At 48.4% G+C, this 25075-nt stretch overlaps 1 protein-coding gene and 1 pseudogene across 5 annotated transcripts in view; one reads left to right on the top strand and one right to left on the bottom strand.

The window, feature by feature from the left end:
* Window positions 1-25075, bottom strand: part of HENMT1 (HEN methyltransferase 1) — a 191594-nt gene that overhangs the window by 51717 nt on the left and 114802 nt on the right. The window lies entirely within an intron of this gene.
* Window positions 7961-8079, top strand: LOC134960464 (5S ribosomal RNA; annotated as a pseudogene).

The raw sequence follows: 25075 nt of genomic DNA, 5'->3' as shown, positions 1-25075 counted from the left end.
GATTTTAGCCTATTAGCAATTCTGCTAAAAATAGCAGCGAGCGAACAACTCGGAATGACCACCAATATCCCTTATGGACTACGAGAAAAGGATTTACCAGTAGGTAATTAAAATCCTTTTTTCTCTAGCATCCATAAGGGATATTGGGGAGACTTAGTACGATGGTGACGTCCCAAAGCTTCCAGAACAGGCGGGAATGTGCGGAGACTGCTGCAGCACCGCCTGCTCAAACTCGGTATCCTCTTTGTCCAGGGTATCAAACTTGTAGAACTTCACAAAGGTGTTCTTCCCCAGGTAGCAGCTCGGCATAGTTGTAAGGCAGAGACTCCTCGGGCAGCCACCCAAGAAGAGCCCACAGATCTTGTAGAGTGGGCCTTCAGAGACATTAGGAACAGGTAAGGCTGCCGACACATAGGCCTGTTGGATAGTAAGCCTAAGCCAACGAGCAATGGACTGCTTTGAAGCAGGACAACCCTTTTTATGCGCATCATAGAGCAGGAACAAGGAATCCGTCTTTCTGATCTGAGCCGTCCGCTTGACATAGATCTTCAAGGCTCGCACCGCATCTAATGCCTCCGGAGGAGCAGAAGTGTCAGAACTGGACGGAACCACAATAGGTTGATTCAGGTGAAACGCAGAGACAACCTTCGGCAGGAACTGCTGCCTAGTCCTGTGCTCCGCTCTGTCCTCGTAAAAGACCAAGTATGGACTTTTATTATAAAACACGCCTAGCAGAAGCCAGGGCCAGTAACATCACCGTCTTCCATGTGAGGTACTTGTCTTCTACTGTCATCAGAGGCTCAAACCTGGAGGACTGTAGAAATTCCAACACCACATTCAAATCCCAGGGAGCCGTAGGCGGCACAAAAGGAGGTTGTATGTGGAGTACAAAAGAGTAGGTTACCCAGGGGTACTCGGGCCCTTTAGGTACGGGATATTTCACCAAGCAGCAGCTTCTAAAGAAAGGGAAGTGACTCCCGAATATATTGCAAAAAAAAATAAGAATTTACTTACCGATAATTCTATTTCTCATAGTCCGTAGTGGATGCTGGGGACTCCGTAAGGACCATGGGGAATAGCGGCTCCGCAGGAGACTGGGCACAAAAGTAAAGCTTTAGAACTACCTGGTGTGCACTGGCTCCTCCCCCTATGACCCTCCTCCAAGCCTCAGTTAGGATACTGTGCCCGGACGAGCGTACACAATAAGGAAGGATTTTGAATCCCGGGTAAGACTCATACCAGCCACACCAATCACACCATATAACTTGTGATCTAAACCCAGTTAACAGCATGATAACAGAGGAGCCTCTAGAAAAGATGGCTCACTACAGTAATAACCTGATTTTTTTGGTAACAATAACTATGTACCAGTATTGCAGACAATCCGCACTTGGGATGGGCGCCCAGCATCCACTACGGACTATGAGAAATAGAATTATCGGTAAGTAAATTCTTATTTTCTCTGACGTCCTAGTGGATGCTGGGGACTCCGTAAGGACCATGGGGATTATACCAAAGCTCCCAAAACGGGCGGGAGAGTGCGGATGACTCTGCAGCACCAAATGAGAGAACTCCAGGTCCTCCTCAGCCAGGGTATCAAATTTGTAGAATTTTACAAACGTATTTGCTCCTGACCAAGTAGCTGCTCGGCAAAGTTGTAAAGCCGAGACCCCTCGGGCAGCCGCCCAAGATGAGCCCACCTTCCTTGTGGAATGGGCTTTTACAGATTTTGTCTGTGGCAGGCCTGCCACAGAATGTGCAAGCTGAATTGTACTACAAATCCAACGAGCAATAGTCTGCTTAGAAGCAGGAGCACCCAGCTTGTTGGGTGCATACAGAATAAACAACGAGTCAGATTTTCTGACTCCAGCCGTCCTGGAAACCTATATTTCCAGGGCCCTGACAACGTCTAGCAACTTGGAGTCCTCCAAGTCCCTAGTAGCCGCAGGCACCACAATAGGTTGATTCAGGTGAAACGCTGAAAACCACCTTAGGGAGAAACTGAGGACAAGTCCTCAATTCCGCCCTGTCCGAATGGAAAATCAGATGAGGGCTTTTACAGGATAAAGCCGCCAATTCTGACACGCACCTGGCCCAGGCCAGGGCCAACAGCATGACCACTTTCCATGTGAGATATTTTAACTCCACATATTTAAGTGGTTCAAACCAATGTGACTTTTGGAACCCAAAAACTACATTTAGATCCCAAGGTGCCACTGGAGGCACAAAAGGAGGCTGTATAGACAGTACCCCTTTCACAAACGTCTGAACTTCAGGGACTGAAGCTAGTTCTTTTTGGAAGAAAATTGACAGGGCCGAAATTTGAACCTTAATGGACCCCCATTTCAGGCCCATAGACACTCCTGTTTGCAGGAAATGTAGGAATCGACCTAGTTGAAAATTCCTCCGTCGGGGCCTTACTGGCCTCGCACCACGCAACATATTTTCGCCAAATGCGGTGATAATGTTTTGCGGTTATATCTTTCCTGGCTTTGATCAGGATAGGAATGACTTCATCCGGAATGCCTTTCTCCTTCAGGATCCGGCGTTCAACCGCCATGCCGTCAAACGCAGTCGCGGTAAGTCTTGGAACAGACAGGGTCCTTGCTGGAGCAGGTCCCTTCTTAGAGGTAGAGGCCACGGATCCTCCGTGAGCATCTCTTGAAGTTCCGGTTACCAAGTCCTCTTGGCCAATCCGGAGCCCGAATATAGTGCTTACTCCTCTCCATCTTATAATTCTCAGTACCTTGGGTATGAGAGGCAGAGGAGGGAACACATACACTGACTGGTACACCCACTGTGTTACCAGAGCGTCTACAGCTATTGCCGGAGGGTCCCTTGACCCGGCGCAATACTTGTCGAGTTTTATAAACATGTGGAAGACTTCTGGGTGAAGTCCCCACTTGCTGACAGTGCTATCACATGATTTTCCGCCCAGCGAAGAATCCTTGCAGCTTCTGCCATTGCCCTCCTGCTTCTTGTGTCACCCTGTCTGTTTACGTGGGTGACTGCCGTGATGTTGTCCGAATGGATCAACTCCGGGTGACCTTGAAGCAGAGGTCTTGCTGAGCTTAGAGCATTGTAAATGGCCCTTAGCTTCAGGATATTTATGTGAAGTGATGTCTCCAGGCTTGACCATAAGCTCTGGAAATTCCTTCCCTGTGTGACTGCTCCCCAGCCTCGCAGGCTGGCATCCGTGGTCACCAGGACCCAGTCCTGAATGTCGAATCTGCGGCCCTCTAGAAGATGAGCACTCTGCAACCACCACAGGAGAGACACCCTTGTGCTTGGTGACAGGGTTATCCGCTGATGCATCTGAAGATGCGACCCGGACCATTTGTCCAGCAGGTCCCACTGGAAAGTTCTTGCGTGGAATCTGCCGAATGGGATTGCTTCGTAGGAAGCCACCATTTTTCCCAGAACCCTTTCATTGATGTACTGAGACTTGGCTCGGTTATAGGAGGTTCCCGACTAGCTCGGATAACTCCCTTACTTTCTCCTCCGGGAGAAACACCTTTTTCTGGACTGTGTCCAGGATCATCCCTAGGAACAGACGACAAGTCGTCGGAATCAGCTGCGATTTTGGAATATTGAGAATCCAATCGTGCTGCCGCAACACTACCTGAGATAGTGCTACACCGACCTCCAACTGTTCCCTGGAACTTACCCTTATCAGGGAATCGTCCAAGTAAGGGATAACTAAAATTCCCTTCCTTCGAAGGAGTATCAACATTTCGGCCATTACCTTGGTAAAGACCCGGGGTGCCGTGGACCATCCATACGGCAGCGTCTGAAACTGATAGTGACAGTTCTGTACCATAAACCTGAGGTACCCTTGGTGAGAAGGGTAAATTGGGACATGAAGGTAAGCATCCTTGATGTCCCGAGACATCATGTAGTCCCCTTCTTCCAGGTTCGCAATCACTGCTCTGAGTGACTCAATCTTAATTTGAACCTCCGTATGTAAGTGTTCAAGATTTTAGATTTAGAATCGGTCTCACCGAGCCGTCCGGCTTCGGTACCACAACAGTGTGGAATAATACCCCGTTCCCTGTTGCAGGAGGGGTACCTTGATTATCACCTGCTGGGAATACAGCTTGTGAATGGCTTCCAAAACTGCCTCCCTGTCAGAAGGAGACATCGGTAAAGCCGACTTTAGGAAACGGCGAGGGGGAGACGTCTCGAATTCCAATTTGTACCCCTGAGATATCACCTGAAGGATCCAGGGGTCTACTTGCGAGTGAGCCCACTGCGCGCTGAAATTCATTGAGACGGGCCCCCACCGTGCCTGATTCTGCTTGTAAAGCCCCAGCGTCATACTGAGGGCTTGGCAGAGGCGGGAGAGGGCTTCTGTTTCTGGGAACTGGCTGATTTCTGCAGCCTTTTTCCTCTCCCTCTGTCACGGGGCAGAAATGAGGAACCTTTGCCCGCTTGCCCACGAAAAGACTGCGCCTGATAATACGGCGTCTTCTTATGTTGAGAGGCGACCTGGGGTACAAACGTGGATTTCCCAGCTGTTGCCGTGGCCACCAGGTCTGAAAGACCGACCCCAAATAACTCCTCCCCTTAATAAGGCAATACTTCCAAATGCCGTTTGGAATCCGCATCACCTGACCACTGTCGTGTCCATAACCCTCTACTGGCAGAAATGGACAACGCACTTAGACTTGATGCCAGTCGGCAAATATTCCGCTGTGCATCACGCATATATAGAAATGCATCTTTTAAATGCTCTATAGGCAATAATATACTGTCCCTATCTAGGGTATCAATATTTTCAGTCAGGGAATCCGACCACGCCAACCCAGCACTGCACATCCAGGCTGAGGCGATTGCTGGTCGCAGTATAACACCAGTATGTGTGTAAATACATTTTAGGATACCCTCCTGCTTTCTATCAGCAGGATCCTTAAGGGCGGCCATCTCAGGAGAGGGTAGAGCCCTTGTTCTTACAAGCGTGTGAGCGCTTTATCCACCCTAGGGGGTGTTTCCCAACGCACCCTAACCTCTGGCGGGAAAGGATATAATGCCAATAACATTTTAGAAATTATCAGTTGTTATCGGGGGAAACCCACGCATCATCACACATCTCATTTAATTTCTCAGATTCAGGAAAACTACAGGTAGTTTTTCCTCACCGAACATAATACCCCTTTTTGGTGGTACTCGTATTATCAGAAATGTGTAAAACATTTTTCATTGCCTCAATCATGTAACGTGTGGCCCTACTGGAAGTCACATTTGTCTCTTCACCGTCGACACTGGAGTCAGTATCCGTGTCGGCGTCTATATCTGCCATCTGAGGTAACGGGCGCTTTAGAGCCCCTGACGGCCTATGAGACGTCTGGACAGGCACAAGCTGAGTAGCCGGCTGTCTCATGTCAACCACTGTCTTTTATACAGAGCTGACACTTCCAACAGTTCATACACTCAGGTGTCGACCCCCTAGGGGGTGACATCACTATTACAGGCAATCTGCTCCGTCTCCACATCATTTTTCTCCTCATACATGTCGACACAAACGTACCGACACACAGCACACACACAGGGAATGCTCTGATAGAGGACAGGACCCCACTAGCCCTTTGGGGAGACAGAGGGAGAGTTTGCCAGCACACACAAGAGCGCTATATATATATACAGGGATAACCTTATATAAGTGTTTTTCCCCTTATAGCTGCTGTATTGTTTATACTGCGCCTAATTAGTGCCCCCCTCTCTTTTTTAACCCTTTTTGTAGTGTAGTGACTGCAGGGGAGAGCCAGGGAGCTTCCCTCCAACGGAGCTGTGAGGGAAAATGGCGCCAGTGTGCTGAGGAGATAGGCTCCGCCCCCTTCTCGGCGGCCTTATCTCCCGTTTTTCTGTGTATTCTGGCAGGGGTTAAATTCATCCATATAGCCCAGGAGCAATATGTGATGCATTTATTTGCCATCCAAGGTGTTTTTATTGCGTCTCAGGGCGCCCCCCCCCAGCGCCCTGCACCCTCAGTGACCGGAGTGTGAAGTGTGCTGAGAGCAATGGCGCACAGCTGCAGTGCTGTGCGCTACCTTGTTGAAGACAGGACGTCTTCTGCCGCCGATTTTCCGGACCTCTTCTGTCTTCTGGCTCTGTAAGGGGGCCGGCGGCGCGGCTCTGGGACCTATGATCGGTCCCTCTGGAGCTAATGTCCAGTAGCCTAAGAAGCCCAATCCACTCTGCACGCAGGTGAGTTCGCTTCTTCTCCCCTTAGTCCCTCGATGCAGTGAGCCTGTTGCCAGCAGGTCTCACTGAACCTAAAAAACCTAAAACTAAACTTTTCACTAAGCAGCTCAGGAGAGCCACCTAGTGTGCACCCTTCTCGTTCGGGCACAAAAATCTAACTGAGGCTTGGAGGAGGGTCATAGGGGGAGGAGCCAGTGCACACCAGGTAGTTCTAAAGCTTTACTTTTGTGCCCAGTCTCCTGCGGAGCCGCTATTCCCCATGGTCCTTACGGAGTCCCCAGCATCCACTAGGACGTCAGAGAAAGAGAATTGAGGCTGCGCTATATTTGATCAATGTAACAACACTAATGCTGTATCTAGTAAAAACACATTTTATTCCTAAAAAAAAGGCCTTTGATAAAACTGCAAGCTGAGTGCAGCGAAACGCGTCAGGTGTACAAAGGACACTCGCCAGGAACCTTTTCAGCGGAGGACCGGACCATCCCCTAACTTTGTCCAGACTACCAACTTCAACTTTTAAGACGATCAGGTGAACAAGCTCCTCCCAGCGAAACGCGCGTCACTTCCGGTCCGGCGCTCGACTTCCGGGATCTCCGTCACGGAGCTCCGGCGGGCGGACTCCTCCACAGCACACCGCAAGTACCACACACCACCCCCATTAGTTTGTGGCAGGCTCTCCTACAGGCACCTCATCCCTCTGTGTTTTTCTAACTCACAGGGGATGAGCATTCTCCGCTCCGTGCACATGGCACGGACAGGATAGGTTGCCATAGCAACAAGCCCTGACCTAAACAGCAATTGTTGGCTGTCTCTCCAGATTTCCCCTATACAGACCAGGTATTTAACCATTTAGAGAGACCATCAATCAGATGGCAATGCGTGTATCATCCTTTTAACCCTCTCTTCAAATAGCCAAGTCAGGACAGTGCTTTGGAGAATCTGAACAAATCCACAGTAGGTCTATACACATAATCTGCACTGTATAAATTATGACAAATATGGTCTTATGTATGTAAAATAATTTTTCCTTGCAAATTGATTAATGATTATACTGTGGTTTTGTGCTTGTGTGCTGGACTTTATGGGTATCATTATGCTTTTCATGTGGTAACACATAGTATTTCTGCGAAGCATTTAGCAATTGATTTATTTTGAATCTGTCTAAATTCAGACTGACGGATCTTTTCAATTACTAGAACAACAATTTACCTAGCATTTCTGTTTGGATTATGCAGATATTTATATCTACCTTGTTATTTTCAGACTGATATATTTGGATGTGCATATATTTATATGTATACCTTTTTGCTCTATTAGTAGGGAAACTTTCACATATTCAACAGATATCACCACAACTAAATTGTGGGAAACAGTGAGCATGCAGAATTTGTTTTGCCCTCCTTGAGGACTCTTGCTTCATGTGTGTGTTTTTTTCATGGTTTCTTACAAAATCCCACTACCAATATGGTTGTATTTTGAATGCTACATTTTGGGCAAATAATTTGATATCTGACAACATTAATACACTCGGCACCAGTGTCAACATCAGGATACCGGCTGCCCTATGCTTCATTTTGATACTATACATATGTGAATATTCCCCTTGCACTCGGTCACATCTTCTTTCACCCAAATTATTGGGACACAGTGCCTAGATACTTTTTAGTAACTGGGTTCAATTTTCTTTATACCTTTCCAGACCAGCCCAAACCTATTAAGCAATTGGTTTCTCCATACGCAGATAGGTATATACTTGACTATCTACAGTCATACCATGCTGGATATGCCCGATCTCGTCTGATCTTGGAAGCTAAGCAGCATTGGGCCTGGTCAGTACCAGAAAGGGTGACCCTCTGGGAATACTGGGTACTGTAGTATCAAGGAACACACCTTCCGTGTATATATTTTTCATTCACCAGTATTCCTACTGCTATTGGTCTTTGCAGCACTAATATCTGTGTTACCTACTAGAAGGAGTCCGGAGTCGTTAAAGCCGGTTCTTCCTGTTTCTCTCATATTAATATACTCAAGTATAAAAATTCATAAATCCATAGAGAATACAGGATTTACCTAAAATTTTCGCTCTGATTCAATTCAAACATCAATACTCGCTTATTTCCAGTGGGTGTGCGGACAAACCTTCTGCCACCTACTTTACATTAAGAGAGTCACATATCGTCACATTGTGATTTAATACTTTTTTTTATTCACCTTGCTGATATATACAGCATCATTTATCTAATTTGTTTGTCTCTCCCCCCTTTTTTATCGTCTGATATGAAATAAAAGTTATGTTTTATCTTTATAATTACATTTCACATCATTCCATCTTCATTACAAACTAATTTATCAAAAGTGTGCCCCAGAAAGACATCTAAACAGTCCCCTTTTTTGCTTCTTTGCAAAAAAATCCCTACAAAGTTTGTTCTGAACTTATGTCCGGGAGCACCGCCAACCCTATACTACCCACAAAAGCCAGTCAGGCGAACTGGTAGTTTTATGTTGGTTATGCTGCTTTCACATCGCAAAACCTGCTTTTGAAATGGTATTTGAAACGGTTCTTAAAACGGGTCTGAGCAGTTAAACCCCTTTCACATCTCATGTTGTAACCAGTAAATTACCATTTCATTACCGTTTTGGTACCTTTTACACTGAACCCGTTTCACCCATAGAAAACAGTGGTTGTCATTATAAATGGACTTTTCTGGCCCACACATTATTAATAATTATTAATTAATTCATTATTAATAATTTGGATAGTCGTACGATGGAACCCAGCAGCTTGAAGCATATCTATTTATATTAGAAGGGATTAGGTACTTGGTTTGTCTTTTTTGAAGGCACAAGTATTATTTATATATTTTTTAAAATAATTTTTATTTTTTTTAGATGGAATGGTAAAATTCAGAAAAAAAATGGCGTGGGCTCCCCCCTCCAAAGCATAACCAGCCTCAGGCTCTTCGAGCTGGTCCTGGTTCTAAAAATGCGGGGAAAAAATTGACAGGGGATCCCCCGTATTTTTAAAACCAGCACCGGGCTCTGCGCCTTGTGCTGGTGCAAAAAATACGGGGGACAAAAAGAGTAGGGGTCCCCCGTATTTTTTACACCAGCATCGGGCTCCACTAGCTGGACAGATAATGCCACAGCCGGGGGTCACTTTTATACAGTGCCCTGCGGCCGTGGCATTAAATATCCAACTAGTCACCCCTGGCCGGGGTACCCTGGGGGAGTGGGGACCCCTTCAATCAAGGGGTCCCCCCCCCCAGCCACCCAAGGGCCAGGGGTGAAGCCCGAGGCTGTCCCCCCCCATCCATTGGCTGCGGATGGGAGGCTGATAGCCTTGAGTAAAATGACAGAATATTGTTTTTTCCAATAGTACTACAAGTCCCAGCAAGCCTCCCCCGCAAGCTGGTACTTGGAGAACCACAAGTACCAGCATGCGGAGGAAAACAGGGCCGCTGGTACCTGTAGTACTACTGGGAAAAAAATACCCAAATAAAAACAGGAGACACACACCGTGACAAGTACAACTTTATTACACACTGCCGACACACACATACTTACCTATGTTGACACGAAGCAGTCGGTCCTCTTCTCCAAGTAGAATCCACGGGTACCTGAAAATAAAAGATAATTATACTCACCTGATCCATGGTCCAGAGATAAATCCACGTACTTGTCAAAAAAAGAAAACGAACACCCGACCAGCGAACTGAAAGGGGTCCCATGTTGACACATGGGACCCCCCCCCGTGACTGCTGTCACTGAAAGGTCTCGTAAGCCAATCAGCGAGCGCAACGTCCTTGCACTCTGCTGATTGGCTCTGTGCGCGTCTGAGCTGTCAGCGCATCGCACAGCTCCCTCCATTATATTCAATGGTGGGAACCTTGCGGTTAGCGGTGGGGTCACCCGCCGGTCAGCGGCTGACCGCGGGTAACCCCACCACTGACGGCAAAGTTCCCACCATTGAAAGTAATGGAGGCAGCTGTGCGATGCGCTGTCTGAGCTTAGACGCGCACAGCCAATCAGGTGAGCGCCACGGAGTAGCGCTTCCTGATTGGCTGAAGGGACCTCAGTGACAGGAGTCACGTGATGTCCCGGCATTCGGGGAAAGGGGTCTCATATGTCAACATGGGACCCCTTTCAGTCCGTTGGTACGGGTGTTCGTGTTTTTTTTTTGCCAAGTACGAGGATTATCTCTGGACGTGGATTTATCTCTGGACACTGGCAGGTGAGTATAATTTTTTTCACAGGTACCCTCGGATCGTCGGAGACTGTGGCAGTCGGCGTGTCAACATAGGTAAGTATGTATGTGTGTCGGCAGTGTGTAATAAAGTTGTACTTGTCACGGTGTGTGTCTCCTGTTTTTATTTGGGTATTTTTTTTTCAGTAGTACTACAGGTACCAGCGGGCCCGGTTTTCTCCCGCATACTGGTACTTGTGGTTCTCCAAGTACCAGCTTGCGGGGGAGGCTTGCTGGGACTTGTAGTACTATTGGAAAAAACAATATTCTGTCATTTTACTCAAGGCTATCAGCCTCCCATCCGCAGCCAATGGATGGGGGGGACAGCCTCGGGCTTCACCCCTGGCTCTTAGGTGGCTGGGGGGGGGGACCCCTTGATTGAAGGGGTCCCCACTCCCCCAGGGTACCCCGGCCAGGGGTGACTAGTTGGATATTTAATGCCACGGCCGCAGGGCACTGTATAAAAGTGACCCCCGGCTGTGGCATTATCTGTCCAGCTAGTGGAGCCCGATGCTGGTGTAAAAAATACGGGGGACCCCTACGCTTTTTGTCCCCCGTATTTTTTGCACCAGCACCAGGCGCAGAGCCCGGTGCTGGTTTTAAAAATACGGGGGATCCCCTGTCAATTTTCCCCCCGCATTTTTAGAACCAGGACCAGCTCGAAGAGCCCGAGGCTGGTTATGCTTTGGAGGGGGGACCCCACGCCATTTTTTTCCGTGTTTTTCCCGTTTAAACGTTTATAAAGCCACTCTCACATGTGTCTCCTGTGTTTTCCAAGCTGTTTCCTGGTTGTGGCTGCTGACATCACACATGGAGACAGCCTATGACCTGCTGGGGCTTGCAAATACCGTTTCAGACCCTTTCACACTGCACAGTGAAATGGGACTGAAACGGGTAGGACCCTTCTTTTTTACCGTTTCAAAATACCGGTATTTTGAAAACGGTAAATTGAAGGGGACCCTTTCACATCGCAGCTTGACCCGTTTAAGAAGCCAGTTAAAACGGCAAAATACCGGGTATAAGCTGCAGTGTGAAAGGGGTATTACTGGTATGATCTCTGCCTCCTACGGCAGATAAAAATTTGCTTACAAACTGCTATCACTTAATTACAATCTGAACCAGTGCGGATTCCAAAACCCCAACCCAGTACAAGGGACACTCGCCAGGAACCTTTTCAGCGGAGGACCGGACCATCCCCTAACTTTGTCCAAACTACCAACTTCAACTCCGAGAATACAAATAGCAAAATTGCACGAAGGAAGTGCACTCACCATACTGCATGAGGAGCTCATCATTAAAAGATCCCGGAGCATACCACCCTTTAACGGTAATTTGCCATTCCATTGGACATTGCTTATCTCTGAGACTTTGCTAATGCTGGACTTAACCAATATAGGGGAATAATTTTGGAACGGACTCCATATTATCTCACATTTCCATATCCTGGCGAATTGGGTAATCCCATCTATTTGTTTGTATGAAGTATACATTATTAATCATTAATTCTTGATATGCATGCATTTTTTATGATGTATTCATTTTTAAACTGAAGTACATACTATTGTTTTAGGAATAAAATGTGTTTTTACTAGATACAGCATTAGTGTTGTTACATTGATCAAATATAGCGCAGCCTCAATTCTCTTCTCTTTTTTTTGTATGTGGAGTACCCCTTGCAAGAAGGTCTGAACTTCTGGCAACAATGCCAATTTCTTCTGGAAGAAAATTGAGGGAGCTGAAATCTGGACCTTAATGGAACCCAGACATAAGCCCTTTTCCACACCAGTCTGCAGGAAACGTTAGAGACGTCCCAAGTGGAACTCTGCAGGTGGATACGTGCATTCCTCGCACAGACATGTCTTCTCTAGATATGATGATAGTGTTTTGACGTCACAGGTTTCCTGGCCTGAACCATGGTAGCAATAACCTTTTTGGAAAGGCACTTGTGAGCTAGGATGTTCCGCTCAACCTTCATGCCGTCAAATGAAGTCGCCATAAGTCCGGGTAGACGAATGGTCCTTATTGAAGAGGATCACTTCTTAGTGGTAGAGGCCAAGGGTCTTCGACGGACATGTCCAGAAGATCCGCAAACCACGCCCTCCGAGGCCATTCCGGGGCAATCAGAATTGCCTGGACTCCCTGATTTCTGATTCGCTTGAGCACCCTTGGGAGCAACGGAATCGGAGGAAACAGTTAGACCAGCCGGTAAGGCCAAGGCTATGTCAGTGCATCCACTGCCCTCGCCTGAGGGTCCCTGGTTCGAGAGCAATACCAGTGAAGCTTCTTGTTGAGATGAGAAGCCAACAAGTCTATCTGCGGACAGCCCCACCGGTGGATGATCTGCTGGAACACCTGATGGAGGAGTCCCCATTCTCCCGGGTGGAGGTCGTGATGAGCGAGGAAGTCCGCTTCCCAGTTGTCCACTCCGGGAATGAAGATTGCTGACATTGTTCTTGCATTTCTTTCCGCCCAGAGGAGTATCTTTGACACCTCTCGCATGCAGGCTCTGCTCTTTGTCCCTCCTTGCCGATTGATGTACGTGTCAGGCCGCGGCACTTACTGCTGCAGCGGTGGGTCCTGGGGTCCGTCCATGCCAGGTCGGCTGTCTGCGGCACTGGGCTGCGGGAAAGTGCGGTCGGCGGCGGAAGTTACGGCTTCCTGGAGGCAGGAGGAAGGACCTAGTGGCCGAAGCTTCCCTGTGTGTCTGCAGTACGGGGGCGGCCATGTTGGAGACCAAAGTGCAGAACCAATGAGCGTGATGGGTGAGTGACAGCCAATCCTGATTCCCTGCTGCCTATAAGTAGGCTGGGATTTTTGCATTCTGTGCCTTAGCTCTGTGCTCCCGCAACTTCTTCTGTGCATCTCCGGTTAATTGGTCCCGTCTGGCTCTCAGAGTCCTCTGCCGACTCTCGCTGCCCACCAGCACTTCAGTGTGCAGTCACAGTCGCCCGCTCTCCCACCGTTGCCTTCGGATTCCGCAGGATCCCCATGGTGGTTTGCCAGCCTCCAGTTTTCACAGTTCTTCATCCACGTCTTCAAATCATCCAGCATTCAGTTTTTACAGTTCTTCATCCACGTCTTCAAATCATCCAGCATCCAGCTTTCACAGTTCTTCCTCCACGTCTTCAAATCATCCAGCATCCAGTTTTCATAGTTCTTCATCCACGTCTTCATATCATCCAGCATCCAGTGTTCACTATTCTTCATCCTCGTCTTCATACCCTCCAGCAACCAGTCTTCATAGTTCTTCAGCCTTGCCACCGCATCATTCTACAAACTCGACTTCACAATACTTCAGTCTCGTCCATATATCAACCTGCTTCAAAGTTATACAACCTCGGCCTCATATCCTTCAGTGACTTGGTTCCCAGCAGTTTCCCAGTCCTGAACTAATTAGCCCCAGTTCCCTGCAGTCTCATTCATATCTGTTGTCCTCAATAAATATATGAAAAGGAATTACCTTCGTCCTCCTTGTTTCCAGCACTCAGGGGCATCTGCTCCTTCGGTTGGACTGAGTCCAACGGATCCACAAACACCACCTGCCCTGACAGTAAGCACTGGCCACATGGATCAGACAGGCGACCAGGTCTCCGGAGGCAATGCTACGGCTTACATTCTCTCACGCTTGGAGATTCAGTAATCCACTAAGTCGCGAATTGTGCAATTCATGCAAACCATGTCAGATCGGATAGAGGCTCTTCACGCAGCCATTAGGGCCCCACAGTCCCTGTCTCCGGTAGCTTCTTCCTCTGCAGTGGTTTCTCCAGTGACAGTCTCAACATCTCGACTGCAGCTATCTCCACCTAGCAAGTTTGATGGCTCTACAAAACTTTGTAGGGGATTCCTTAGCCAGTTTGAGCTCCAGTCACCCAATTTCCCATTGGCCCGCACCAAGATCGCATATATCCTCTCTCTCCTCACTGGTCAAGCGTTGGAGTGGGCGTCTCTGCTTTGGGAGAAAGGGGACCCAATTCTCTTCAATTATGCTGACTTTGTTTCTTTATTCAGGTAGACCTTCGACGAACCAGGCTGAACCACCTCAGCGTCTCTTGAGATCCTTCGTCTTCGGCAAGGCTCGCGTCCCGTCAGTCATTATGTGATCCAGTTCCGTACTTTATCTTCTGGATTGAAGTGGAATGAGGAGGCCTTAATTGCTGCCTTTTGGAACTGCCTTTTAGACAGGATTAAGGATGACTTGACGGTTGGGGATGTGCCCACGAAACTGGATGATCTGATTTCTACTTGCAACAAACTGGATTTGCGGTATAGGGAACGTTGTCTGGAGAAATCCAAGCTCGAACGTTAAAGTCTTCGTTTGCGGTTAAGACCTAGGCAAGATTCCTCGCCATCTCCATCCGTTTCAGCAACTGGAGAGCCAATGTAAATCGTTCGCTCTCGGCTTTCAGGGGAAGAACGTTCTCATCACCTCCAGGGGAACCTCTGTATGTATTGCGGTTCTTCAGATCACTTCGTGAAGTCCTGCAAACTCCGGCCGGAAAACTACCGATTCTAGCTTACTCCAGAGAGGTTAAGCTAGGAGTTACCTTACAATCACATACTGGAAAGGAGCCAACTTTGCCCTTTTATTTGGAAGTTCTATCTTCTGTCCTTTTAGTCTCAGCTCTATTAGACTCCGAAGCAGCTGGGAACTTCATTTCTTCCACTTTCATTCAGCAATTTAAGATTCGGACTGTGCCCTCGGAACAGGCAATCGCTGTTATGGCGGTGGACGGGAGTCGAATCCCTGAAGGTATCATCACCTCTCAAACTAACTATCTTGGGCGTATTACACTCCGAATACATCAATTTCCTCGTGATTCCCAAAGTCTCTCATGATGTAATTCTCGGACTACCTTGGTTACAAAAACATAATCCGAAACTTTGCAGGCGAACTATGGAGATCCAATCCTGGGGAGAATCCTGCACCGATACTTGTTTGGCCTCAGTTAAACCACTTCGTTCGCTTCATGTCTCTGAAATACCTACAGTTTACCAGTCTTGCCAGGATGTCTTCAGTAAACAAGGGGCAGATTCTTTACCACCTCACCGTGAATGGGATTGCCTGATTGATTTGTTGCCAGGCAGGACTTCTCCTAGGGGTCGAATTTACCCGTTGTCAATCCCTGAGACTCAGGCTACAGCTGATTACATACAAGAGAATTTGGCCAAAGGGTTTATTAGACCGTCGTCATCTCTTGCAGAGGCCAGATTCTTTTTTGTCAAGAATAAAGATGGAGGCCTGCGACCATGCATTGACTACCGGGGTCTCAATGAGATCACTATTAAAAACCGGTATCCACTTCCGTTGATTCCTGAACTGTTCGATTGAGTGAAGGGGGCCACAGTTTTTACTAAACTTGATCTTCGAGGCGCTTATAAATTTGATTAGAATCCGAGCAGGGGATGAATGGAAAACGGCTTTTAATACCCGGGATGGGCATTATGAGTACCTCGTGATGTCGTTTGGTCTCTGTAATGCCCCAGCCGTTTTCCAGAGTTATGTGAATGAACTTTTTTTCGGGACCTTCTCTATAATTGCTTGGTGGTGTACTTGGATGATATCCTAATATTCTCCAAAGATCTAGAGTCCCATCGCCTCCAAGTTAAGGAAATTTTAGCTCGTCTGAGGAAGAATAGTTTATTTTGTAAATTGGAGAAATGTAGCTTTGAGGTAACATCCATTCCATTTTTGGGTTTCATCATTTCCGGATCGGAGCTTCGAAAGGATCCTGCCAAAGTTCAAGCAATTCGTGACTGGTCAGCTCCCACATCCCTCAAAGGCATTCAACGCTTCCATGGCTTCACCAACTTCTACAGAAAGTTTATTAAGGGTTACTCCACCTTGGTTGCACCCATCACAGCCTTAACGTGTAAAGGAGTGGATCCCTCGAATTGGACCCCTGAAGTAAGTCCAACATCTTTCTTAACGACTCAGATTTCTTCAGTTCCTGTGCCTCTGCCTGGAAAAACATTTGTTGCCCCAAATCTCCGGAAACGGCTATTGACCTGGGCCCATGCTTCATCTTTTATGGGTCAGCCTGAGGACAGCAAGACTCTTGAATTCATTCAGCGGTCTTATTGGTGGCCACGCCTTAGAGCTGACATTCAAGAATTTGTAGCTGCTTGTTCCAAATGTGCCCAACACAAGAACCTCAAAGGCCCACCACCAGGTTTGCTACATCCGTTGTCCATACCCAGAAAGCCTTGGACTCATATCTCGATGGATTTTATAACCTAGTTACCCCCGTCAAAGGGACAAACTACCATCTGGGTAGTGGTGGATAGATTTTAAAAAATGGCGCATTTCCTTTCTTTAACCGGACTGCCCTCTGCCCCAGTGCTTGCCAAATTATTTGTCTCTGAAATCTTCAAGCTGCATGGTCTTCCTCTGGAAATTGTTCCGGATCAGGGCACGCAATTTGTGGCCAAATTTTGGAAAGCACTTTGTTTTTCCCTAGGCATCAAACAGAATCATTCCTCAGCATATCATCCACAATCATGAACAGGCTGAACGTGTGAATCAGGACCTGGAGACCTTCTTCGACTATCTTCCGCTGGCAGAATTCACTCATAATAATCTCTTCCGTTCTTCTTCTGAATCCACGCCATTCTATGTCAACTATGGTTTCCATCCGCGAGTGCTGGAATTTCAACCTCTTCCGACTAAAGAAGTACCAGCGGTTGATTTAGTCCTCAAGCAACTTTTCAAGGTTTGGACTCAAGTACGCAAGTCTTTAGTTAAAACTTCCAAACGTTATAAATCCTACGCTGATAGGAGACAAAAGGCAGTTCCCAGTTACAAGGTGGGGGACCAAGTCTGGATATCGACTCGTAATCTCAAGTTCAAACTATTCTCCATGAAATTTGCGCCCAGGTACATTGGTCCATTTCCTATATTAAGAGTGATTAACCCTGTGTCTTACAAAGTCAAACTGCCGTCTTCCTTCAGAATACCTAATGCCTTTCACATATCACTCCTGAAGCCTTTGATTCTCAACAAATGTCGTACAGCTTTGCCTAAACTCCTAAAATTCGCAGTTTACAAGACGAAGAATTTGAGGTTAAATAAATTCTGGACTCTCGTCATCGTTATGGGCGTCTTCAGTATCTCCACGACAGGAAAGGGTATGGGCCCGAAGAGAGGTCTTGGGTGTTTGCTGAGAATGTCCATGCTCCAAGATTAATCCAAAACTTCCACTCCAAAAATCCCAACAAAGCTTGAAGGTGTCCAGAGACCACACTCAAAGGGGGGGGGGGGGGGTACTGTCAGGCTGCGGCACTTACCGCTGCAGCAGCGGGTCCTGGGGTCCGTCCATGCTCGGTCGGCTGTTTGCGGTGCTGGGCTGCGGGGGAGTGCGGTGCGGTCGGCGGAGGGAGTGACGGCTTCCTGGAGGCAGGAGGGAGGATCTAGCAGCTTCCCTGTGTGTCTGTAGTATGGGGGCGGCCATGTTGTAGACCAAAGTGCAGCACCAATGAGCGTGATGGGTGAGTGACAGCCAATCCTGATTCCCTGCTGCCTATAAGTAGGCTGGGATTTTTGCATTCTGTGCCTGTGCTTTGTTGTAGTTACTTTGTGCCTTAGCTCTGTGCTCCCGCAGCTTGGTTCTGTGCATCTCCGGTTAATTGGTCCCGTCTGGCTCTCAGAGTACTCTGACGACTCTCGCTGCACAGCGCCCGCCAGTGCTGCAGTGTGCAGTCACAGTCGCCCGCTCTTCCACCGATGCCTTCGGATTCCGCAGGACCCCCGTGGTGGTTCGCCAGCCTCCAGTTTTCACAGTTCTTCAAATCATCCAGCATCCAGCTTTCACAGTTCTTCATCCACATCTTCAAATCATCCAGCATCCAGTGTTCACCATTCTTCATCCTCGTCTTCATACCCTCCAGCAACCAGTCTTCATAGTTCTTCAGCCTTGCCACCGCATCATTCTACAACCTCAACTTCACAATTCTTCAGTCTCGTCCTTATATCAACCTACGAACATTCTTCACAGTTATACAGCCTCTGCCTCATATCCTTCAGTGACTTGGTTCCCAGCAGTTTCCCAGTCCTGAACTAATTAGCCCCAGCTCCCTGCAGTCTCATTCATATCTGTTGTCCTCAATAAATATATGAAAAGGAATTACCTTCGTCCTCCTTGTTTCCAGCACTCAGGGGCATCTGCTCCTTCGGTTGGACTGAGTCCAACGGATCAACAAACACCACCTGCCCTGACAGTACGCCACTGCAGTGGCGTTGTCCGACTGAACTTGGATCGCGTGATCCGCGAGCAGAGGAGAGGCCTGAAGCAGAGCATTGTAGATCGCCCGAAGTTCCAGAATGTTGATCGGAAGGAGTGCCTCGTGGGCTGACCACATGCCCTGGAACTGCCCCGTGGGTGACAGCACCCCATCCTCACAGACTCGCATCCGTCATGAGGAGGGTCCAATCCTGAATCCCGAAACACCGGCCATCCAGGAGATTGGACGACTGCAGCCACCACAGGAGGGAAATTCTGGGATGAGGTGACAGCCAAATCATCCGGTGCATCTGTAGATGTGATCCGGACTACTTGCTCAGGACATCCAATTAAAATGTTCTGGCATGGAACCTTCCATATTGGATCGCCTCGTAGGAGGCGACCATCTTCCCCAACAATTTGATACAAAGATGGATGGACACACGAGCCAGGTCGGAGCATTATGCGGACCATCTCCTAAAGTGCTCTCGCCTTGTCCTCCGGGAGGAACACCTTCTGGGCCACCGTATCCAGTAACATCCCCAAGAACAGGACCGCTGAGTTGGTTCCAGGTGGGACTTCTGTAGATTGAGAAACCACCCATGGCGAGACAGAAGTTGGATAGTGCGGTCGATATGGAGCAGTAAAAGCTCCCTGGATCTTGCTTTTATCAGAAGATCATCCAGGTAGGGACAACATTGACCCCCTGGACCCGGGGTTGGAACATCATCTCCGCCATCACCTTCGTGAATACCCTCGGAGCTGTGGATAGGCCAAAGGGTAGTGCCTGGAACTGGTAGTGATCGTCCAGTAGGGCAAACCTCAGAATAGCCTGATGAGGTGGCCAAATTGGAATATGAAGGTAGGTGTCCTTGATATCCAGGGAAATCAGGAACTCCTGTGTTTCCAGACCCGCAATCACTGCCCTCAGGGATTCCATTTTGAATTTGAAAACCTTTAGGTAAGGATTCAAGGACTTTAGATTCAAAATGGGCCATACCAAGTTGTCTGACTCTGGAACCACAAACAGGCTGGAGTAATAACCCCTGCCTCGTTATGGTATCGGTACTGGAACAATGACGTGGGACTGGACCAACTTTCGGATGGCATGTTGTAATGTAACCTGCGTATCTTCCAAAGCTGGTAAGTTTGATTTGAAATTTTTTTGGGGAGGAGCACCAACGAACTCCAGCTTGTAGCCCTGAGAAATGAAGTCCCTTACCTAGGTATCTTGGCAGGAACTTTCCCAGACGCGGCGGAAGTGACGCAGTCGGGCTCCCACCTTGAGATCTCCTCGGGGTGGGTGGTCACCGTCATGCTGAGGACTTAGTGGAAGCAGAACTGGTGCTCTGTTTCTGAGAAGCGGTGGTTGCAGGTCTTTTTGACTTACCTCTGGCACCTCTGTATGCATTGGAGGCACCTCTAGCCCTTTGAGAGTAGTCCCTATCGCTCTGTCCCCAGGATCCGCCTTTTTGGACAGTCGAGTGACTGATACGTCAACCCCCGGGGGTTCTCCCCAGAATTTCCTACCTGCAGGAGCAAATGGGAAAGTGCGCAAAAACTTTTTTGACACTTGGAATTTTTTGTCTGGATTTTTCCAGGCCAACTTAAATAGGTCATCTAACTCTGCAGAATCAGGGAAAGTGACATTTGGCTTGTTTTGTGTAAAGAAAAACGACTGCTGTGACTGCAGCGTCCTCTAGAGGGAGCTTTAACACGTCCCATATAGCCAGAATGAGGCGTTCAATACCCTGAGCAGAATCAGGATCCCCACTAATGGGATCTAAGTACTCCCCATCCTGTTGTATATCACCATCTGAATCAGAGAGTATGGCAAATAAACCACGCTTTTATGGACCTGCATGAGAGATGGAAGGCTGTGTAACATCTGCCCTAGCAGCTAAATCTGCAACAGCCTGTTGTAGTAGCTGAGTCTTCAGAACATTAGCAGTGAGTTGTGATGACATATCAGACATCATAGTTTTAAGAGCCCCTAGCCAGGAGGGCTCTGGACTCTCCCCCCAGCCCCTTCACTAAGTTGTGAAGACTGGCTGCATTGTTCTCATGAAACAGAATCAGTGGATAAGGGAGAGAATCTAGTGTGGCATACATTACAGAGTTTGTGTTTACCCCTGCTTACAGTAATCACAATAAAATACACATACACACAGACAGTAATAGCATACCCTCCAACATTTTACACATAAAAACCGGTACAAATTAGAAAAGGGGGCATGGCCATGGGTAAAGGGGGCATGGTCACTTACCTTTTCCTATACTTTCAATGGAAGTTTGGAGAGCCAAAAATCGGTACAGACCATAAAAAAAGGTACTGTACCCAGGGGTGTATCTACCCATTGGCAAGGATGGCACTCACCAGGGGCGCCAGCCGAGGAGGGGGCGCCGCCCGGCAGTGCCACCCTCGACCAATGGGTGGAATCACTTAGTAATGGCATCGCCTAGGCTGGAGGATCTCACAGTAGGCAGGAACAGGCACCGCAATGCACTAGTGAAAGTAAAGTACAGTTCCCAGCATCCCTTGCTGTTGGGAGTTCCTGGCAGCAAGGGTTGCTGGGAGCTGTAGTTTGCTTTCACTTTCTTCACAAAGTGTGGTGCGGTGCCGAAGTGTGGTGTTCCTGCCTACTATGTAATCCTCCAGCCCAAGCGATGCCCAGCTCATCACACTAAGTAGTGCAACATATTAATTGATATGCGTTTTGAGCAGTGGTGCCGAGAGAGGGGGGAAGAGGGTACAAATGTGATGGAGGGGCCCAGTGAGGGTCCAGTAGGGGCCCAGGCCACCTCCCCCTTACCTAGCAGCAGCAGATGCAGCTGCAGTGTGGCCATGGAGGAATACAATTTTTTTCAGTATTTTTTTCTAAGGGTCTATATATTGTAAGCTTGCGAGCAGGGCCTTCCTACCTCTATGACTGTTATCACCCAGTTTGTTATTGTTATTTCAAATTGTAAAGCGCAACGGAATTTGCTGCGCTATATAAGAAACTGTTATTAAATAAATAAGGGTACATGATCACACCTCCTGTGATTAGGCCACGCCCCTTGAAAAGTACCTGGGCAAATCCTGCTCTCGACTGCCCTGGTTTTGTGTGGGGAGGACTATATGCAGGGACGGGAAAGGACTATATGCAGGGAGGGGGGAGACTATGTGCTGGGAGGGGACAAGACTATATGCAGGGAGGGGGGAGACTATGTACTGGGAGGGGAGAGGACTATATGTGGGGGGGGGACTGTGCTGGGAGGGGAGATGACTATATGCAGGGACGACGACTCTGTGCTGGGAGGGGAGAGGACTACGGGGGGAAGACTCTGTGCTGGGAGGGAAGAGGACTATATGCAGGAAGGGCGTACACTGTGCTGGGAGGGGAGAGGACTATATGCAGGGAGGGGCGCGGTGGCTTGGGGGCGAGGGGCTGCGGGGGTGCCGCCACTGCTTTAGCGCAGATTGATATGCGGACGAGCGTCCGCATGTCAATCTGCTCTCACTAAGCCTCCGCTGCTGTAAGGAGGGACATGGAGGGCACAGCGCGCGCCTCTCCTGTGTCCCTCCTGGGTCTCCGGCGGGTCTAATAAAGGAAGTGCCGTTCGTGAGCTCTGATTGGCTCACGAACCGGCACTTCCTTTAACAGACCCGCCGGAGACCCAGGAGGGACACAGGAGAGGCGCGCGCTGCGCCCTCCGTGTCCCTCCATCACAAAACAGCGGGGGAGCCGGGGGGGGGAGGAGCACTGGGGAAGCATATGCAGCACAGGGGGAGGTGGCTTATGTGGCACTGAGGGGGCATATGCGGCACTGGGGGGGGGGGGGGGTATATGTGTACCTGGCACATGGGGGGGCTATATTTGGCACTGGAGCATGTGAGTACTTGGCACTGTGGGGGAATATCTGGCACTGGGGGCATATGTGGCACTGGGGGAGTATATGTGTACCTGGCACATGGGGGGGGGCTATATTTGGCACTGGGAGCATGTGAGTACTTGGCACTGTGGGGGAATATTTGGCACTGGGGGCATATGTGGCACTGGGGGGGTTTTCGTGTACCTGGCACATGGGGGGGCTATATTTGGCACTGGGGGCATGTGAGTACCTGGCACTGTGGGGGAATATCTGGCACTGGGGGCATATGTGGCACTGGGAGCACAGCCCTAGCAACAAGCACTACCCCCTAGCAACGAGCATGACACCCAGTGCATGAAATCCCTGGCAACGAGCATGACGCCCAGTGCATGAAACCCCTGGCAACGAGCATGACACCCTGAGCATGAAAACCCCTGGCACCGTGCATGGAACCAAGAGCATGAAACCCCTGGCAACGAGCAGGTAATTTAAAAGTAATTAGAAGCCTTACTGTAGGACTTAATGTGTAATGGGCATTACGGTGTGGCATAATGTATCACAGACATTGCGGTGTGTGTCATAATGTGTCACAGGCATTACGGTGTGTGGCATACTATATCACGGGTATTGTGGTATGTGGTATAATGTCTCAGGGGCATTGCAGTGTGGCATAATGTATAACGGGCATTGCGGTGTGTGGCATAGGGTATAACGGGCATTGCGGTATGTGTCACAGGCATTACGGTGTATGGTATACTATATCACGGGCATTGTGATATGTGGTATAATGTCTCAGGGTCATTGCAGTGTGTGGCATAATGTATCACGGACATTGCGGTGTGTGTCATAATGTGTCAGGCATTACGGTGTGTTGTATACTATATCACGGGCATTGTTGTATGTGGTATAATGTCTCAGGGTCATTGCGGTGTGTGTCATAATGTGTAACAGACATTGTATGTGCTATAATGTTTATATATTGGTAGATGCTCAATTAGCTTAGTGATATCATTCAGGTGCTCGAAAGGGAGGGGTATTTCTAAGCAAGAAATTACGGTTACGGTTATCATTCAGGGTGCTGGGGGAAACAAATGCCTTTTTTTCTTGCTTAGAAATACCCCTCCCTTTCGAGCACCTGAAGTATATCACTAAACTAATTGAGCATCTTCCAATATATATGTTTTTTGTTAGAGGCAAAGAGGTTCCTGCATTAGGAGGAGGTGCAGGCCCTGACATGCCACATGGAGCATTATGGGGTTGCTCCAAGGTAGGTAGCTCTTAGCTTAGACATATTGTAGTAAGGAGCCATTATCATGTGGCTCCTTGCTGGTTAATCTTAGACCCAGATTGGGGTAATGGAGGTGTGAGGTGTGGTGCCTCTGGACTGGCTGAGCTGGATGGCCTTAGTGTGGCATACCTTTACATTCTACTAACACTTTTCACTTATTAATTTTTTAACACTATTTTTCTATTTTAATTGCATTTCATTTTTGTATCACTTTCTCTATAGCTTCGGCTTCCTAAATACTAATTTATTAACACTATAGTTTTTTCACTGGTATGCTACGCTGGGCTTTCTGGCTTATGCTGGTGTTTTGGGGTGCCACACCCTGCACCTAGATATAGCGCTAGGGACCCCAAATATACAGAGACGCCTTGATGCGACTTTGGGGCTTATTCACACATTTGCGCAAATATGTGTAACGAAGATCTCTGAATTCTATTATTATGTGGAATTTATATCTGGTTACTGTTATCATTCAGGGTGCTGGGGGAAACAAATGCCTTTTTATGTGCTATAATGTATCAGGGGCATTGCAGTGTGTAGCATAATGTATAACGTGCATTGCGATTCCTGTCATAATGTGTCACAGGCATTACGGTGTGTGGCATAATGTGTCGGGGGCATTACGGTGTGTGCATATTGTGTCATGTGCATTATTGTGTGCGGCATAATGTCTAAGGGCCATTGCAGTATGTGGCATAATGTATACTGGGCATTACTATAAGGAGGAAAAATGACAAATAATGTAAGGGGCATGAATCAGGATTATTTTTCTTTCCTGTGGTGGCTAACGTCTGGGCGTGCAGGTTGCAAAACTGGGGTATAAGGTAGTCCTTTTCCTGCAATGCCACGCCCCTTTATGCGAAGCCACACCCATTTCAATGAAGCCACACACCCTTTTTGCGGCGCGCGCATGTTTGTCCCTTTACTAGTGGCAATTATGGGGGGATGGGGGGGGGGGGGCGCCAAAGAATTTTTTGGCTTGGGGGAGAAAAAATTCTAGTTACGCCACTGGAGGGGGGACTCTGTGCTGGGAGGGAAGAGGACTATATGCCGGGAAAGGGTAGGCTATGTACTGGGAGGACAGAGGACTATATGCAGAGGGGCTCTGTGCTGGGAGGGGAGAGGACTATAAGTAAGGGGGAGACTCTGTGTTGGGAGGGGAGAGTACTATATGCAGGGGAGGGTGAGACTCTGTGCTGGGAGGGGAGAGGAATATATGCAGAGGGGGGACTCTGTGCTGGAAGGGGAGAGGAGTATATGCAGGGGGGGGGG

Source organism: Pseudophryne corroboree, chromosome 9 (genome assembly GCF_028390025.1).
Source record: "Pseudophryne corroboree isolate aPseCor3 chromosome 9, aPseCor3.hap2, whole genome shotgun sequence".
Taxonomy (NCBI): domain Eukaryota; kingdom Metazoa; phylum Chordata; class Amphibia; order Anura; family Myobatrachidae; genus Pseudophryne; species Pseudophryne corroboree.
The sequence above is the reverse complement of the archived record's forward strand: the minus strand, read 5'-3'. Positions and strand labels throughout refer to the sequence as shown.